Source organism: Echinops telfairi, unplaced genomic scaffold, assembly GCF_000313985.2.
Source record: "Echinops telfairi isolate 266 unplaced genomic scaffold, ASM31398v2 ScPeMD7_26;HRSCAF=91, whole genome shotgun sequence".
In the NCBI taxonomy this organism is placed as follows: Eukaryota; Metazoa; Chordata; class Mammalia; order Afrosoricida; family Tenrecidae; genus Echinops; species Echinops telfairi.
In genome coordinates, this window is record NW_022103923.1 from 4,806,213 (window position 1) to 4,811,086 (window position 4,874).

Below are 4,874 nucleotides of genomic sequence, written 5' to 3' on the forward strand. Positions count from 1 at the left end.
CCACCACCACCACCACCACCACCACCCAACTGCCAGTGAGTTGATTCTGATTCATGGCCACACCATGTGAGTCAGTAGCAATGTGCTCCACAGGGTTTTCAATGTCTGGGAAAACCACAATAAATCAATGAACTGAAAGCGATTGAGATCTGATGGGAATGACCAAGGAGCATTACAAGTCTTAGTGTTTTGTGAAATTGTGGCTTCTGAGTTATGTGCATGTGTATGTTTGTGTAGTCAAGGAGCAGTTTGGCAGAGGGGTTCAGAGCGTGGTAATAGAAATATATTTTCGAACCTACTTCCATTTAGTTGATTCTGACTTTGAGAGATGCTGTAGGACAGAGTAGAACTTTTCCTATACAGGAGTTGAGAGCCTTGTCTTTCTTCCATGGTGGGTTTGAATCGCCAACCTTGTGATTAACAGCCCAACATTTAATCCACTACACCACCAAGGCTCTTGAGAATAATGTACATATAGCATATTATAAATACACTAAAAGTACAAGTTCTGGGCAAGACACGTGGAAATGTCAACATGTTCCTAAAATCTATCCATTTGGAGCAATTTTTCACATTGTCATGGTGATAGACTAACTTCTAGTCTTTGATTCTGTGCTAGCGGATCACTGAGTGATTGGGTGAATTCAGTTAGAGAAGCTGGTAATGATCCTGGCTCGATAAAAGGTTCCTTAGCAGACACAAATGTATCTGAACAACGTGAAGAGCCCAATGCCCAGAGTAAGTTAAAGCACGTGGGAAATACAACGAGTAAAAGGGCTCCTTTGGTCATGCACTAGGAAGAGTAGTGGGGCTGTGGCATGCGATTTGGGCTGCTACCACAAGGTCGGCAGTTGAAGCCCACTAGTCGCTCTACAGGAGAAAGATGAGGCTGTCTGATCCTGTACAGAAAGCTAGTCTCGAAACTTGAAGGAATAGTTCTACTCTGTCGTATAGAGTTTCTACCAGTAGTCATTGAGTAGATGACAGTGAATTTGTTTTTTTGCATATCAGCCTTTTCCTTGGATTTTAAGGACCTTCAAACACCACCACATGCACCCGTGTGCCTGAGCGCTTTTCCTGAATTATCCGAAGGTTGCTTTGTGCACATCCAAGGCAAGCCAGCCCTAATTTCCCTCCCCTTTCCTCAGCAGCCTTCAACTAATGACTGACAGGAATTGGTGTATAAATACTCCAGTTCCCTTGACCTCGGATAGTCTAGATGAGGAGGTGCTGGTAACTGATGTGTTTGTTTTACACTTCGGTTTCTCCTTGGGAGTTAAATTGCCCACTATGGTAGCTGGCTTACTAATACACTTTTTGCTAGCTGTTATTCTTTTTGTTTTTTTTAAAACACATTTTTCATTGTAAATTAGGCAGGGGATTACATTTCAGGGAGGAGCTCTGGTGGTGTAGTGGTTACGAGTTGAGCTGTTAATTGCAGGGTCCAAAGTTGAAAACCACCAGCTGGTCTGCCGGAGAAAGTCTGGGCTTTCTATTCCAGTAAAGAATTACAGTCTCTGAAACCCATAGGGGCAGTTCGACCCGGTCCTATAGGGTCACTATGAGTCAGCACTGACTTCATGGTAGTGAATTTGGGTTTTTTTCAGTTTGGGTTACATTTCAGATCATCAATTCTGTATTCAACAATTTAAATGACTAATCACTCCCCCACCTCAACCCCAATATTTTGCCCTTCACCCTCTCCTTGATTTCTCTTCTCCCCCTTGCGGACTACTGTCCAGTTTATACACGTTGACATCTGTCAACAGTCTAGCCCACTGCTTTATCCCCCCTCCTTTGTCCTTCCCACTCCTCACCTTGGCAATCTCTACGGCCTGTTCTCTTTGGGATGAAAGGCTTTATCTTGTCGTTTTGTCTTGCTTATAACAGCGGTCTCATATAATATTTGCCCACTTGCTATTGACTAATTGCACCCAGTTTAATCTTCTTCAGGTCCATCCATGCCATGAGGTGTTAAGCTGTCATTCTCTTCTGGTTGCTCTTCCCCACTCCTACCATTGTTCTCTGCACCTTCCAAGCAAACTATTTGAACTTGAGCCTGCTTCTGAGGGAGCCCAAGATAAGCCAGTGACTTGGTGTGCTGTTTATCTGCAGTTAGCATGTCCTTCGTAGGGGAACGCAGTCTCAGGTGTCCCGCCTTTAGATGGCCACCGTCGTTAAGACCAGTTAGGAGATGAGCAAACAACAGAAGGCACGTGCTCCAGGCATCTGCCCAATTTCTTAGAACTTTTCTGGGCCTCTGTTTCCCCAGGTATAACTAGAGGAGATTGATGACCATAAGATCTTTTCTAGCTCTCAATGCGTCTTTATTACATTATTACTTGTTTCAGATCAATTTTGTGATGTGTGTGATGTCTGGTACTATTGATTCCAGGTGAAGCAAGGGTGGTCCCCATCAAGGAGGCTCTCTAGGTTAAGGGAGGGAGTTGATGATGTTGTTGTTGTTGCTTTGTCTTCAAGTTAATTTGGGCTCATTGTACAATGCTCATAGGCTGGCTTTCCTCGGCTGTAATCTTTTGGAGAGGAGATCACCAGATCTTTCTCCCCAGGAGCCACTGAATGGGGTTAAATGGCCAGCTTTTTAGTTAATGGCCAAGGGCTTTACTGTTAGGCCGCCAGGGCTCCTTAAGTGAGGAAAAACACCAGGTAAATAGAAATTCACCAGTTGCGGTCCAATTGATTCTGACTCATGGCGACCCCATGTGTGTCAGAGTAGAAAAGTGCTCCACAGGGTTTCCTTTTCTTTGTGTGTGTGTGTATAAACTATTTATTAATAGACAAGGTTGATAGTCTTCATTTCTTCCTGGACACACCAACAGTTCGGCCACAGCGGCCAGTGGTCTTGGTGCGCTGGCCTCGAACTCGAAGGCCCCAGAAGTGGCGCAGCCCTCTGTGGGCGCGGCTCTTTTTCAGCCGCTCCAGATCTTCCCGGAGCTTGTGGTCCAGACCGTCGGCCAGGACCTGGCGGTATTTGCCATCCTTCACGTCTTTCTGTCTATTCAAGAGCCAGTCTGGAATCTTGTCCTGCCGTGGATTCTGCAGGATGGTGATCGCGCGCTCAACCTCATCTTCGGTGACTCTCCTGCTCTCTCGGTGAGGTCGATGTCTGCTTTCCTCAACACCACAGGAGCATTTCTTCGCCCCACACCCTTCATGGCAGTGATGGCAAAGGCAGTTTTCCGCCGCCCATCGATGTTAGTGTGGAGGACTCACAGGATGTGCTGGAACTTCTAGGGTATTGCTAGAGACCTGGTGGCGGCGGCGTGTAGGCCTCCCGTGGACAGGGTTATCAAAAGCTGATTTCTCAAAAATACCTGTGGGGCCGACTCAAACCTCCAACTTTTTGACGAATTGCCAAGCTCGTCACCATTTGCATCGCCCAGGGACTCCAAATAAAGAACTGAACAAAGAACCATCTGAAGTATTCGCTTCCAAACTTCTTTAAAGTGAATTTTTCAAGGGGTACTTTAAAAAATTTTCTCTAGTTGCTTTATATGTCTGATTGTTTAGAGGGAATATTATATTTCCCATTAAGTCTTCTATTTGTTAAATCAGCTTCATGGAAATATCATTTAAGTCAATAGAAGAATGAGTTTTGACAAATGTATACATTTAACCACAACCCCAAATGAATATATGTAGCAACATCTGGAAATTTTCATCCTGGTCCCTTTAGATTCACTTCTCTCCCCCCAACCTCAACCTAGGCTACCGCTGATCTTCTTTCTGGTACTATAGTTTAATGTCGTGTGGCCTAGAATTTCATATAAATAGCATCAGACATACATATATACATATACATTTACTTTTGGGTCAGACTTCTGCTAAATATAATATTTTTGCTACTCATCCGTGTTGTTTCAGGTCAGTAATTCTTTTTCTTGCTGAGTAGCATTCCATTGTATAGCTATATCACAATATGTTTATCTAGTCACCTATGTTGATGAATATTTGGGTTGCTCCCATGTTTGATGCTATGAATTAAGCAGTTATAAACCCTCATATATAAATCTTTATGTCAACATATGTTTCATTTCTCTTAGATAAATCCTACAAGTATAATCTCTAGATCTTGGTGTTGTTGTTGTTGGGTAAGTGTTAGACCACTAACTACAAGGTCAGCTGTTCAAAGTCACAGCCACTCTGCAGGAAACAGATGAGACTTTTGGTTCCCATAAAGATTTGCAGCCTCAGAAACTCTATATAGGATCACTGTGAGTTGGAATCTACCTGATGGCTGTGATTTCATTTTGGTTATGGTAACTTTATTAGAAAATGCAAACCTATTCTCCAAAATAGCTATAGTCTTAAACTTCCACCAGTGTTTTATGACAATTCCAAGGAGTCCGTATCATTGTCAACATTTGGTAGTGGCAGTCTTTTAAATTAGGCCCTGCTAGAGTGCACTGGTAACCCCTTACAGTTTTAATTTACATTTTCCTGACAATATATGACATTGAGTATCTTTGCATGTTAAGGCCAAGGAAACATTTCAAGGCAATTTTTATGTATGATATCAACTAAGGGTCAAGGTTCACTTTTTTCTCCATATGTACTTAGTTGCTCCAATACCACTAGTTGACTACCTTTCCATTATTTAATTTTCTTGACATCTTTTTGAAAAGCAATAACTATCAATTTTTTTAATTTTCGGGTTCTCCGCTATGATTTTTATAGCTTTATAATCTTGATTTTTTTTATAGTCTTGATTTTTATAGCTTTATAATAAAAGAGCAGATTAGAAATGGCCATAAATTCCTTGACAATTCTATTTCAAAGTATTGTCCATCACCCCTTCTCTTGAATCTGGATTGAGTTGAGAAATTACTTGCCCTATGGAAGGTGGCAGAAGT

General features: G+C 42.4%; 1 pseudogene; it reads right to left on the reverse strand.

Moving 5' to 3' along the window:
- Positions 1-2,814: 2,814 nt before the first annotated feature.
- Positions 2,815-3,437, reverse strand: LOC101655300 (annotated as a pseudogene).
- Between the last annotated feature and the right edge of the window lie 1,437 nt (positions 3,438-4,874).